This window comes from Cyprinodon variegatus, unplaced genomic scaffold (assembly GCF_000732505.1).
Source record: "Cyprinodon variegatus isolate N-32 unplaced genomic scaffold, C_variegatus-1.0 Scaffold30, whole genome shotgun sequence".
Taxonomy (NCBI): Eukaryota; Metazoa; Chordata; class Actinopteri; order Cyprinodontiformes; family Cyprinodontidae; genus Cyprinodon; species Cyprinodon variegatus.
Window position 1 is genome coordinate 1,140,941 of NW_015150483.1, and position 15,119 is coordinate 1,156,059.

General features: G+C 37.9%; 1 long non-coding RNA gene across 1 annotated transcript in view; it reads left to right on the forward strand.

The window, feature by feature from the left end:
• The first annotated feature begins 13,293 nt into the window (after positions 1-13,293).
• The window catches only part of LOC107100713, an 11,822-nt gene continuing 9,996 nt past the window's right edge, over positions 13,294-15,119 (forward strand). Inside the window, exon 1 of the long non-coding RNA XR_001482033.1 lies at positions 13,294-14,093. This is a non-coding gene — a long non-coding RNA (uncharacterized LOC107100713). The remainder of the gene's footprint in view (positions 14,094-15,119) is intronic.

Below are 15,119 nucleotides of genomic sequence, written 5' to 3' on the forward strand. Positions count from 1 at the left end.
TGTGATTGGTGTGTTTTTATTTGTTATGGAGAAATACTTCAAAGTGTCCAACTTTTCTGGAATTTTGTGTGTTCAACACAAAAAAAATGTTTTAAAGGATGCCCAAGCCTCTTTTAACCTCTTGGAAAACTCCAATCCGCCAAACGCTGTTTAAATCATAAAGTAGAGTAAACTTAAGATGTTAATTTCAGATTCAGCAGGACCTGATCCACTAGATTTCACTACATCTGGTGTGTAAATGGGTGTATGCTCTAAGGAAGCTGCAGCTGAGCCAACAGCTGTGGGCATTGATGAATGCCAGTAGAAAGTTAACATTGGGCAGCCCATCACTCACTGCAATGCTGTAACTCTCTGCTTTCTGGCCAGTTCTGAAAATGTTTTTTCTGCTACTGAGTTTAAAAATCAAATTTGATCTATAAGTGTGAAGAAGGAGGATAAACAGGAGGTTGAACAAGACTGAAATTCTAGTAAAGCTCTAGGAGGTAATTTAGGCCTGAAGCCCTGAGGTTTCCTTTTGCTTCTGTTAGTGTTCGTGCTTGAGATATGATACTTTTTCACCTCATGATCCACACTTTATTTTTTTTTCCAGTGGATTTCTGACTACTGACCCACAGTATATCGATTTTGCTGCTTATACCGTATCAGTGGGGGCCTTTAACCTGATCTCTCTATCACAAACACAAAACATCTGTGCCGCTGCTTCTAATAAAGCTAGCTGACCACCACGGTGAGCAAAAGCATTCAGGGTAACAGAGAGGCTTTTTGGTTTGAAGGAGCTAAAAATCTACCGGCTTTAAAGCTACCAGGAAGCCATTCTCCCATTCAGTACACATAACACCCATGCCTTTGCCAGGAGTCAAATCCATCCACTTACATGCTTACAGCACACAGGAAATGAAGAAAACGTGATGAAACAAGTTAGGAAAGAGTGAGTGTAAAGTGCAAATGGTGCAAAAACAGATAGTTTACCCTGCGAGAATAGTTCTGAACATTTTGGCTGAAATGCCGAAGTGAATACTCTATATATATTGTCCTAGTTTTCCAAGGTGTCCTTGGGACAAGACATTATCATTTCAAGTGGCTGTTGAAAGACATGCAATGTGCTCAATAGAGAAAGCAACACTTAACACCTTAAAGCAACCCGGGCAAACCCCTTCTTGCGCTGCCTCCTCAGCCACCCTCAGGGTCAGCAGACCAGAGTTTGTTTAACACAAACACCATCTCACCATCAAACTTCCCAAATCACTGGGCATTCTTTAAAAACCAAAAACATTTGTTTGGGTGCAGCAGCTGACAGATGATTTTTTTTTCTTCTTCTTTGCTTGTCTGTTCTCCTTAATTTCAACCTTGGGCATCTCCCCAAGTTCTGCAAACCAAAACCATTAAGCAGAATTAGAGACTAAGAGGCAGCATTTGATGCAGGTCCAGCAGATTCTGAAACAGCTTCTTCCCCACCGCCATCAAACAGCTGAACGGTTGTGAAAACTCTTGATCATGTCACTGAGTCTGCATCACTCTGATAACACCAATCCAAAATTCTGCATATTTGCTCCGTACATATTTAATGCTCTGAACTTCCATATTAGTGCATTTTCTGCATCATGTTTGTTTCTCCCACCCTGTTCAGATTTGAGCACTGCTGAACTTTAAGGTATGGAAATGTTACGAAAGCTGTACAAAACAAAATGTTGTTTTGTATACACTCTGTGTATACAAAATGACAACAAAAGTTGTCTAAGTCTAAGTCAAAAACAATCTTTGAACAGTAATCACCTCAGCCAACAAGGTTGTTTTCACCGCCATTGCCTTGGCTGTAACAAAAAAAGTTATGGATGGATTTTGCTGCAATTTGTAGAGAAGTGGTGTATTGTCACCTCCACCAATGATTACATTTTGGTGATGATCCAGATCACTTGCTGGATCCAGGATTTTTTCTGAAAGATTCTGTGAATACAGGTATTAGCTGAAGGTGGAAGTCACAGTATGTCAGGAGAAATTAACTACTTGGAAAAGGTCTGCGCTCTCCGAGTGCTTGTCTAGTTTATCCAGACAGATTTGCCAAATCAATTTAATTCCAGTCATATTAGATCTGATGTTGGAGTTTGTGAGGTTTCGGGGTTCTGCATATCTGTTTATTCAGATTAAATCTTAAAATTTCCAATATGGCTCCAGGAATAGATGTCCCAGAGCTAGATGATAGTCTAACATATTTGCTTTCACAAGCAGACCATTATGACTGTTGCCATAAAGTTCTTCTTAGTACTTGTATATTAAACTTTATTGAAAGTAGGGAGTAAAATCATATACAACGGTCACAGACACTGAAAGGGAGTTGAGAAAGAAAGCAGATAAGAACTAAGGGGAGAGAGAAAGAGCTTGAGAAGGGAAAGGATGCATAAAAAAGAGAAAACAAAACAAAACAGCAAAAATAGACAAGACAGAAGATATAAAGTAACTTAAAGAACATGTGGAGGTCAAAGAAGATCATACATGACTCCAGAACACCAGAACTGGTTCTGAAAAGCTTGACACTGGGTAAAAAGATCAGCCCAAATGATTGCAAGAAACCCAGGGGAACATTGTAAATACCAAGATGAGTTATGATAAACAGAAAACAGGTGCGAGGTAATCAACTAAACACAAAACAGGTGTGAAGCAAATTCACGATCGAGAACAATGTGAAACAAAAGGGGAAAGTATTTCAGAGCAAAACAGAAAACAAACAAACTTATCTAAAACAAAGAAGAGGGTAAAATCATAACGCTGATGAAGATTCTCAGTCATCCAGGTCATAATCATTCCCTAAAAATAAAATAAAAAATCCACTGGACTCGGTTTCCCATTTCAAACCTTGGCAACCAAGTCCAGTGGATTGTTTTTTTTTTTTTTAACTTTTAGTGAATAAAATCATAACCCGAATTTGTGTTTAAAACTTATTGAAAGGTTTTCTAACGGTAAACCTGAGGTTCTTAATTGATTTATTAGTGAATAATTTTGTGCGCTACTGATGATTTCTATTTTCTTTTTTAAAACAAAGCCTTGCCATACGGCACTTTGATTTGAATTTGAAATCTTTGACCATGACCGTCTTGCTTTGAGACGTGCAGGTTGTAACCGGAGTGCAGGACAGGGCGATGCGGATGCTTCTCTCTCCTTAAGGCTGAATCCCAGATGAGGATGTGTTGAAGACCTGACAAAAGAAGATTCATCATTTCTCACAGGCAATCCATCACCAGCGGCAGGAAGAGGCTGTGGAGAAGGGAGGGGTCTGCAGGGCTCTGAGCTTTGGGTGTTGCGCTGGATGCTCGGTCCAACATGGACTTCAGAGAGTTTCCTGTAGAATAGAACTGGGTTAGATCAGAATTCCTGGACTTCACAAGACTGACTAGTAAAAAGGAGGAAGCGTGCAAAAAGAAAATGTCTTAAGTGAAATTATTTACCGGTAACTACTCATCTTAAAGAAAAGTTGGAATCTTTATAGGAGAACTTAAAGGAGAGATTTTGTACTCAAATATAATTACAGTCCCTTTATCTGGGAGCTAGGTATTACTACTTATATAATCATGAGTCTGAACTCAAACTTTACAGGGAGAAATAGTATTTAACAAAAAATATTATATCGCAAAAAAAACCTAAAAAAGACTTGACTTGGAAAAATACAATGCAACAGTGACTTCAGTTTTTCAATATTAGGCAAACAAGATGACTGGTCCAGTTTTATTTCATTTCTGCCCATGTAGCTCAACTCATATGCTGGCGTGGGCAGACATGTTAACATTTCAATATGCCTTTAGATAACTTGAAAAGGCCATATGATGATGCTATGCTTTTTAAACATATCTCAACTCAAAACATTTAGATAAATGAGGTTCATGTGTGCATAAGGAATCCCCTTAGATCAGTGCTTCTTCAGGTGACTTTGTAAAAAAAAATCTACAGAAATTAGGCAAGAAAAAACAAGATCTAAATACCAAAGGAGAGGTTATAAGAAAGCATATTGTCATAGACAGTACAATTGATAACTTTACCCAGCTTCATCCTTCTGCTTCAGCTCTCAGCTGCTGTGTGGGTATTGCCCTCTTTTATTTTGGAAATTTCCAAAGCTAAAAGGCAAAGTAGCTCTTCCCCCTCATCTGATGACGGCGTGGCAGAAGATGACAGAGGAATGGGGAATGTAGGATTTTTTTATGAGCAATGGAAGTAAGTAGTATAGTCGACTTTGAAATCCCAAACATCAGTTAGCCCAGAGTTGGCCCGGCTCACAGTACACACAAAGCATGTGAATGTCTGTAGGAGCTTTAAGTGAACAACCAAAAATGTTACATAGTGGTTCCAGTTAGCACTGAAAAAAAATTAATCGGATTTATCCGGATTAATTGATTAGCAAAATAATCGTCAACTAATTTAGTAATCAATTAGTCGTTAACGGGAGTATAGAGACTCTAAAACATGCCTTTAGCTGACAGAGCAACCCACTTAGAGCAGTAATTATACCAAGATTGTGAAAACAATATATATATAAACATTTTGCATTTAAGACAAAAATCTTTTTGGTCTGTCAATATTTTCTAACCAGAACTTCTCAAAAAAGTTTTGGTTTGCAAAAAATCTTCTTTGAGGAAACTTTTTTTTATCCAATTATTAATTGATTGATCGAAAAAATAAACGACAGATTAATCTCTTTGCAAAGCAATTGTTAGTTGCACCCTTACTTTCAGTATGTCTTAGTGGCCCTCACAAAACCCTGACTAAGTTAAACTGACTTAGTTCAACCTTACTTAGTTAAGCCACCACCACTGTCTGGAGGAAGAGGCCAAAGTTCTAGAAAGCTATTTTAAGAAATCTCTGGAAGGAAACCTAAGACTCAAAATACATTGTGCAGAATAGAATTTCACAAAATACCAAAAACATTTATGTAACCTTATCGTAATTTTAAGCAAAAGAAATAAAGTCTCTTTTTTTTGTTCCAAAAAATTATCACGCTAATCCCATCTGTCCTATAATGTGATAAGTTTTTACTGATTTAAAGATTCCATGTGAGAAAAGATATTATACAGGGTTTTTAAATATATATAAGGGATGTGCATCATCTTAATGTCCCATTGTTTTCTCCCAACACCTGTGCAGCTGTACCACTGAGTCCTCCCCTTTGATGCAGGCCAACGTTGTGTCCGCCAGATGTGGTGGCTGAAGAATGAAGAGTTCAGTTAGTCCCAGAGGATTTTCAACGCAGAGCCTCTTGCACCAGCAGGGCTGGTGGGAGCAGACATACAGTCGACATATGTGCTCTGCTCCAACATCCCTCTCCCTGTTTCACACAGCTCACTCCTTCTTACCTCTTCATCTTCCTTCTCTTGGTCTATTAGCGTGCATCACATTTTTCCTTTCAGTTTGGAAGGCCTCTAATGTTGCCAGCTGCTCCAGATTTATGACATGTTTAGCGGGATATAGTTATCACACCAAGATCTTCTGTATTGGATAAAGGATATACTGAAATGTTAGTGTTCCTTCCTGGTGGTTAATTTCCTTTGCCACGCTGTCTCTATATGTGCTCTTTTGTGCAACTGGTTTAAAGTTGCTTCCTTAAATCGTCATGCTGGCTTTTTCAATAGCTCTTTTTTGTGGAGCAGGAGAAGCCCAGGTGTAATTCATAACATGATACCCAAGGCGCTGTTACTGCTAACCTACTGTCATGGCTAAAGGAAACACTTGAATCTAGGCAGAGCCTTTGTGAATATTATTGGTTACACATGGATTTTTTTCCATGACCAATCCAAAAGTCTGTGGTGGAACACCATGACAGCAACCTCTATATATTTTGTCACTTTACAACAACAAAAGTCAGTATATGTGACCTTTACAGCACAAAATTATAGATACATTTGGATATAAATTTAAAAAGATGTCTTTTTTAACAATAAAAATTCTCTGTTTTATGCATAGATCCCATTTTTCTGATATCTCAGATACATTCCGGAGCAGCCCATTTACATCAGAAGTCACATACCAATCCTGTGTGTCATTTACTTAAATTATAAATGCAATCTTTTCTGTTACAAGCTTTGCAATTCTAATAGGAAATAGTTGAAATCATCATAAAATTGTGTGCTGCACAACTGGAAACAGACAAAAACATAACATCCCAACTAAAAACACAGCCTTGGCTAGGAGATTATTAAGATAAGCAGTCAAAAGGCTGTAGAGATGAAGTAACAATGGCTTAAAAGTAATCCAAGTAAGTCATACACTGAAAAAAAAAAATCATAAGATTTACTTAAAAAATATATTGTAAGTATTTGCACTCCAGGGATTTTTCATCTTCATGAGGGACAGAGTCTGAAGCAAGACTTATAATTGATGCTCACAGAAGATATCTGCTCAATCTGTCTGAACAACAACAATTTTTATTTTTTATTTTTTCAAAGAAAAGATAGAAATCCAGGGTCTAGATTTTCCGGACCTGCCATTGCAACTGGTCCAAAAGATAAAGTATATGACTTTATTGTCCTCTATTAGCAAAAAAACAAACAAAAAACAACATACAACTATACTTTTGCTTCACAATTTTTCACTAGTTTATGTTAATGTATCACATAAAAGCCCCATGAATTACACTAAAGTTTGTATTGTAAACTGACAAAATCGTAAAAAAATTCAGAACTACTCAACTTAGTACAGCTGCTTAAGACACAGAAAAAAAGTGGGAGCATTCCACAGATTCACACATGTATTGTAGCTAGAGGAGATGATATTCTGGTGGAGAAAAATCGGGGAGTCTAAAAGAAAACCCTGCAGGCAGCATGCATAACACACAATCCTTCTCTTTATGGGCTTACAGCAAAAGTCCCTGAGCTTTGGGGAACATATGTGTCTATATTCACTGAAGACTTATCCCCTGCTTAATGTCTGGTGGTATGCTTTTTAATGTCTCAATAATGGAGTACAGCTGCATCAAAGGTGCTCCAATGGTCACATCCACTGTACCTTATTGAGGACTTAGCTGTATGAAAATGACCTTTTATGGGCATAGTCTAGTTAAAACAAAATAGATAAAAACAATATTCCCTAATTTTTGCTAATATAATAACTTGGAACAATTTTAATTTGGAAAAGGAAACATTTTGTAAATTTTCATCTTCTGTCTTGTGTGAGGAGGCAAGCTCTGGTTCAGCCTGGAAACAGGATGTGGGCAGAGGATTTGGTCTTCTGCCACATGCTACAGTGCCACTGGAGCTCATTTGCATGTATTACTGATGTCTTCTGTGTGGCTGTGTTTCCAGTGCAAACGGTTTGTTGCATTATATCTCTGCTGTCATTCTTTTCATGTACTCTTGTGAACTTTGAGGATAACTGTGAGTGTATATGTGTGTCTGTGTATGAAAGTGTGTGTGGCATATTCCCTCCTTCGCTTCAAACTCAGCCTTCTTTTCCTGGCAGAGCACCCTCCGTGGCATCCCTGCTGGCACTGTCTTCGGCCCACCCTGCTGAATTTCTCCCTCAGTGTGTCATCAGCCTCGCCTCTCCATCTTTCCACTCTGGCAGTACATAGTTCTAAATGAAAATGTAAAATAACACCATCCAGCGAAGAGAACACATTATTTACAGATGTAGCACAAGTACAGCAAAGTATTATTGTTTTAAAGGAACATGCATGCTTACACATATTTAAAAACAAAACAACTCTAGTAGCAGGGTGTTAACTATGAACTTTAACTATTTTGAGCATTAAACAGTTGGCTGCATCTCCATATCTGGGCATTGTTTATCTGCACTGCTTTTTTTTTTTTTTTACTTGTCAGCTTGCTTAAAGTGAGTGCTTAGTTAGTTATTCAGATAGAATATTTCTTTTTAAAAACATTTGATGAGATTCCCATGGGAACCCAATGAAGCCCAGAGCTTTTAGGGCTGCACATTTTCTCTGGGTTGCCAGTCAGGGTAGAGGCTTAGAATTTAAACCTACTGCTGCGTATAATCGGGACAAATGTTATGATTTGTAACATGTACAAGATAATAGAAACAAAAGGGAAACACAATGAATTGTAAGATCATGCGTAGTGATGCAGCATAAAAAACCAGTTGCAGCTGCAGATGGAAATAAACTAAACTATTTTCTTTCCCGTCTGCCTGCGTCTTCTCCCTGTGATGGTCCCACTGCTGTTTCAAATTGTAGCTTGCTCAATTTTATTTTATTAAGTTTTCAAGTTATAAACTTAATAAATTAAGTTGGATCAACTTGATTCACCCAGTTGTTACCAAATGAAGCAGTTAATTTAAGTTGGGGCAGCATTTTCTTTTCAGAGTGCATGTGGCAACAGTGAAAAAGGAAAGACTCCCCCTTTACAGGAAGAAATCTACTGAAAAAATCTCCTTCAATGTATTCAATCAACTTTCTTAATGCATGGTTTGAGACAAAGCAAAGTCACCATATATACTGTATATATATATATATATATATATATATATATATATATATATATATATATATATATATNGATGAACAGTAATGAGAAACAGGGCAGAGTTAGACAGGTGAATGAATTGATGAATTAAACCAGCCATCAGCGCCAAGATCATGACATCTCTTTATGTCTTACAACAATGTTGAATTCTTACCCTATGCACACTTTTGTTAATTTAATTACACAGATAATAGTGTAAACCATCGTGATTTTTTTTTTCAGAATATGCCTTTTAGCTCTCCGCTTCATATTTTTTTAAATCAGTATTGTTTCTCTAGCAGACTGCAGCCAGACTAAAGTGAAATGTGTTTTTTCTTCTTGTAGACATTATGTTAAAGGTTAAGGCAAAACCTTTAAACCACATTCCCTGTTCACTGTCTAAAAATTTACTTCAAATGTTTCCAGAAGGCAAAATCCGAGCCCAGAGCTTGACTTTGAAAATGTATATTTTTCCTTAACTTGGGACTGCATCACACAAACAGTTGGTGACACAGTGTATGCATAGTAACACAGACACGTCTAGCTAAGTGAAGCTGCTTGCAGGCTGGAAAACCTCTCTGCTTGGTATTTTAGTCAATGTTTGTTTTTAGTCACCGAAAATTAGGGTTCGAACCTTGTCAAGCTCCTTGGATCTTCTCCTCCCTCCTGGCTTTGTTTTCTGGAAAGTCTGAACGCTTTAGACAACTTTATGCAAACAAATAAGCCTAGGAGAAGAACTAAAAAAATAAATACAGCCAATATCAGCACCTTAGGATGAACATCTCAGCATGAGAAGTTGGCTGGTTTTGTGCTGACATGGTATCACCTACGTGATGTTTGATTGATGCTGTCATGATATTTGTCTGGTTTTCCCCTCCACATGTGATGATTAATTATCTCACACTGGGATTTCACACTGGGTTGTAACATCTAGCACTCTTTGGTTGTCAAATGCTGTAAGAGTTTGTTTCTGCCACTTCTCTCGATTAGTGAATAGGGGGATTTGTAGTTTGTCATTAACGTATGTGAGGAAAATATATTTTAAACAGATATACAACTTGCTTTTTTAAAATTTCTTTTTGATGTTTAACGCAGACCATAAGATGGACTTCCTTGGAAGCCAGGAAAACACTGGAACCGACATCAACACGACAGCCACAGAGGTAAATCGATTTTACACAGAGTAAGAAGAGGGATCTTTACATTTTTTAGCTTTGTGGGGTAAAGGTCTTCACACACTTACTGTAATTGTATTTTTGAGATCATTATTGTTCGAGATAGGGTTGTTCTTAAAACTCTGTAAAGGACAGCTCATTGAGCACAACCCCTTATGTGAAATGATCCATAACATCATCCTTGACCTCTTTGCTTTGTCTTCAATGGTTGATTTTCTGTAATAGTCTCTAACAAATTTTGGAGGCCTTCAATCAGCTGGATTCATACTTACATTACATTTCATGCATAGACTCTGTCTGCCAATAATGCAATGCCTGTTGGCAGCACTGCATTTTATTTTAGGGTATAACAGTAAAAGGAAATAAAATACAAATGAACATTACACTTTAGATTAAGTTATGCATTTCTTTGCATATACATTTTTCATGCATTATTATACACAGATTTTTTGTTGTAACATATATATATATAAAACCTTTAGAAATAGTTTTGTAAAGCACTGCCCATGGCTTAGAAATGAAATAGATTAGAGCATAGTTTTTTTTTTATTGAGATAACCGTCACTCAGATTAAGATCTTTAAAAAGTCCAAATAAGTGGCCCCAAATTGCATTGGTATTTTTTTTTACTATGTGCAATAAGTGGGCTTGTTTATAGTGGTCTACAAAGATTACTAAACAAACGCTAAGATGTGAAAACTAATTTGGTTCCACCTGTTAAAATGAGAAGATTGTGTGTTCTAAGGCAATTTGAGAGTAGTTATGTAGGAAAGAAGTAGTTCTGAGCCATGAGATTAAGGTAATACTGATCATTATTATAATACTAAATGCTATTTATATTACATCTCATACAGTGTAGTATGTGTCAAAACAGTGTATTCTCAGTATTAGTTCGTATGAACTCGTACGAAAAGTTATGCACCGTAATTTCATATGTTTTAGACGTTTTTTTCGTCGCATTTCGTTGTATTTTTACGTCTTGCCTCGAGACAAGATATCCTTGCGCATGCGCATCTTACGCACCATTAAATAACATAGAATTTAACATACAATTAACCCTAACCCTGACCCTAACCCTAACCCTAAGATACAAAACAGCAAGCAACGTATTTAGAGACCTGAAGAAGTGATTATTGCACTGTTTTTCTCAGTTTTACGTCCGTCCGCGGAACTGCTTTTTTCGTCTTTCTGCCTGCGCATGCGCACGGATCTGTGTTTTCGGGGAAAAACGTCCAAAACAAACGAAATACTGTGCATAACTTTTCGTACGATTTCATACGAACTGATAATGAGAATATGTTGGACAAAATGCTACAAACAAAAGTAAAAGTAAAAAGTTTTTTTACTTTTTTAACAAAAGCGAGAACAGCATTAAACATAACTGTGATTCCAGCAGGGTTACGTTTTATTAAATCAAGGGAAAAAGAGAATACATTTTTCCAAAGAGATGCCCTGATGTAAGCATGCACGCAAAAAAATATGCTGTCTCCTGATTTCCAAACACAAATCCCCTTTTTTAAGATCTGCTTTGCTCATACAAACATGTTTGCACCAAGACATAGAAACCCTCTGAAGATCTGATCTTAAAAGTGTCAAACAAAATTACTTATTGCACCAACTGTATGACTTTAAGTTACCCTAACAGCCGGGCAGGGAACATTGAAGTGGCTTTCCTGGACATAGAAACTGCTTGTCTAAGATATTATCTAGAGTGCTTAATTAATGAATGATATGTCTGGACACATCGTGGTGTTTGAAATAGAGCTTAATCTCTTTTGCTGTCCCTTATAAATTTCTGATTTACAGTCAAAAGGAGCTGACCACTGCTATTCTCATTTTTCTTTTTCTTTTGGGAAACTGTTGTTCTTCTGCTCAATACTATTAATAGATTGATTTGTTTATATTACTAGCAAATGTAAATAATCCTGGAGAACCAAACTAACATAAAGATTTTTTCTTTTTTAATTAAAGTCAGTGACAAATAAATGTCTACATTTAAACATGTAGATGCTTTAGAGTTATTATAGTGCTGATGAAAAACTGCAATCCTGATGTGCTTTGTTCTATAATCTTGCTGTCACCCTGCTGTATCAACCCTAAAGGGTCAGTCTCAGACAGTGGCTTTGTGAAGCCCTGACGTTCTATCGTATTTGATGACTGAGTTGCTTTCAGAGTAGATCAATTTGATGTCTGAGCTTTTGTCACAAGAATGTATACAGCTGCAAAGCTGTTCAATAGAGTCAGTTCAACATTTTTCCTCTGTACTGAGCCCTGCTTCAATTTAATACACATGTACTACCATTTATTCCTAACCTCCTTTTATTTTATACTGTAAATAAACATATTTATGAACTTAACAATTGTATATTAGTTTATCTCTGATGGTAATTCATTATTTTTGATAAAATATGTAAATATTTATGAAAATATTACTAAGATTTGAGTCTGTTCCCTAGAAACCTGAGAAGTATAATGGCATTTCTATTCTAATACCCCTTAATCTGGGTCCCCCTGTAAAATCCAACTTATCACCTTAAAATTTCACCTACTCAGTAAGTAGAATCTACCTAATTCTAATATGGATAGATCTGTTCTGTGAGGGTCCCAGAGAAGTGTGACAGAACCAAAAAATTAAGTAACGCAGCACCCAGGACTAGGAGACTTTAAAAGAGGGACCACGAATTAAAGTAATGTTGCAAGCTGCATAACATCTACCTAAACTGAAAAGCAGCCATGACATTGCAACTCTGGAGGAGCTACAGCAGACCAGGCTTTAAATGGCAGAATCAATGCTTCTATGAGTCAGACTCTCCACAAATCTGGTCTTGCAAGAGCAGCAGAAAAATCCACTGGTGACAGAAAACAGTTTGAAGTCCTGATAAATTTGGCCCGCAGATGTGGGAATACAGCACTATGTGCAGATACCATTAGATTAGATGGCAGATATGTTTCACCCAGCAAACGGTGAAACTTGGTTTTGGGAGCAACATGTTGTGTGGATGCATTTATTCAGCAAGGAGAGAGAATGCATTCAGAGAAGATTTGAAGATGGATGGTGTTAAAGGATACATAAATCCTAAAATAAATTAGGCTGAAAAAGATTTGGGACAGAGCTGGAAGAGGATGACCATAAACATACATCTACAGCTACAATGGAGACTTTATAAAACATGGACTCAATGCGGCCGACTTTCAATGCAGTCCACACTTTTACACACCTAATGAAATACATCCATTTGTGATGGTGATGTGAAAGAAAGTTTATTTGAATACTACTGCAAGGCTGTACAGTAGCATCTTAAGTTAAATTTCTTAAGCTGCTTAAGTTTCTTTCTGCTCATTATTTCAATTATACTGCATAGTTCCTGCATCTTCTGCAGTGATGAATTGCACCATAGTCCTGTAACGGCTGGCAAACATTAGGGATAATCATAAGGCAAACAGACAATCAATGCCTCTCAGCAAGTAGAAACTCAATCCTCCCCCCTTGACTGAGAAACAACTTTGTCAAGGAGCAACAGAAAGAAGCTGCCTCACTTTAAATAAAATTCAGAGAGGAGGATAGGTCATCCGCTGAGAAAGCAAGAAGTTGTGTCCATGTGGATGTTTGCATGTGGAGTTGATAGTGAAAATAGAATAGACATAGGAAAGAAAGATAAGGAGACTGATAAAGACAAAGAGACACAACATTGCATTAGACACTAAGAGCCATTCCTTGCTCGCTAAAGGCTAATGCAATTGCCACACAATAAGAGCGTCTCAACGGAGGCTGTAAAAAGAACTGGTGAGGGGAATGTAAGAGGAGAGGCAGGGAAGGAGGGAGGAGGGAGAGTTAGGTTAGGGAGGAGTGTAAGGGAGGACCGGCAGCACTGCCTTCAGACTCTCATATGAATCTCCTGGGACAATGGGTGAAACTCTCCCTGTGTCTGCACTGTAACTCTGGGCTGAGTGTCTCACTAGTAGCTGTGTCCTCAGAGTGATTGATCAGGCTTGCAGGGAGGAGAGACGGAGGGGAGAGAAGAGGAGATGACTCCGGTAGCAGGCAGGCAGACAGCTGGCTGGGTGTGTTAACTCCACATCTGACCTCTATGGGAACAGAGCTACCTCCTCTCCTCGCCAAGCAGACTGTGGGAACCAGGGGGACAGAGTTTTATCCTCCCGCCCCACCACCGCCACCCCGCCTCTCCCTGCTTCTTGCTGGGCCGTATAGCTCATAGAACTGGCAGTGGACAGACCGGGACATGACAGGACAAGACAGCTCTGGCAGCCAGACCTCTGAGGATTTCCACTGCAGAAGGAGTTTTGGAGCTGCCTCCGTCACTCAGATAGCCAGGCATTTTTCTTGTCAGTTATTAGCCAGATTACAGTTAGTCATCCAGTAAATCAGTCACCAGGGTCTTCTACTCTGTGAATATCCTCATTTGAACTCTGATGGGACTCAAACCCTGTCCTGGACCGCCAGAGGACCAGCAGAGGTTACAGTAAGTAGCAAACACTTCAGTCTGTGTCTTTCTCACACTTTCCACTGAATCAGGGTACGGCATTCCTTTCACAGATTTTATTAGCTGACTTCTTTTTGCTCCTCTTCTTGTTTTTCCTCTTGTGGCGGCTGACTTGTCCTAAACACATGACATCAGATATGATCAAAGTTCCAGCTTCAGATGTGTTGTGCAGTTGTCTGAGCCCAACTTTGATCTTTTGATGATGAGAAGAAGGAAGGCATCTGCTTGTTTAACAAGTGGTTGGAGTTCTAGTCTAATTATGTTGTCCTTGCTTCTTCTCTGACTAAATCATAATTCGATGAACCTTGATTAGATTTACAATGTCTAAAAAGCAAAAAGAAATGAGATATTTCATACACCTGAATGACTTTAAGCTTCTATAACAGCATTTTCTTGCATGATTTGCAGGACTGTTTTTTTGTTTGTTTTTTTTAATGCTAAAAACTCTGCTGTTTGGAAAAGGAGATTGATAAACTCACCCCAAAGTCAAAGGCTCGGAACATTTCTGGAAAAATAGTTCAAATACTTGAGCGTGTCCCAGAGCTTTATCTGTGTCTGCTAGATCACTGAACAGTTCCCATGTGCAAGGGAACGTGGTCGACCAGAACAAAGCCAGTACACAGAGTAAGTTGCTCTGACAGCACAAATAGATTCATATGAGCAGGATATAATGAAGAACAGTGGATCATGGAGTAATAATTGACCCTTTATATGATATACTGGCAAGATTTATGGAAAAACTAAGTCAGAAGGAAGATTTTAGGCAAGCCTCACGAGCAGCAACTGTATGAACATCTCAGATGGTCATTCATTAAAGTATCTGTAATGATGTACCTTTAAATGCAGGTTCAAATAAACATTTTACCTCTAAAAAGGGTAATTTTCAACTGTGTTAATCAACACTGTAACAGATGCCGATATGGGCGGTGCCTCAACAACAATGAACATATGTTTTCTGTTAGATTTGATGGACGAATCAAGATTGATGGATAGATAGATAGATAG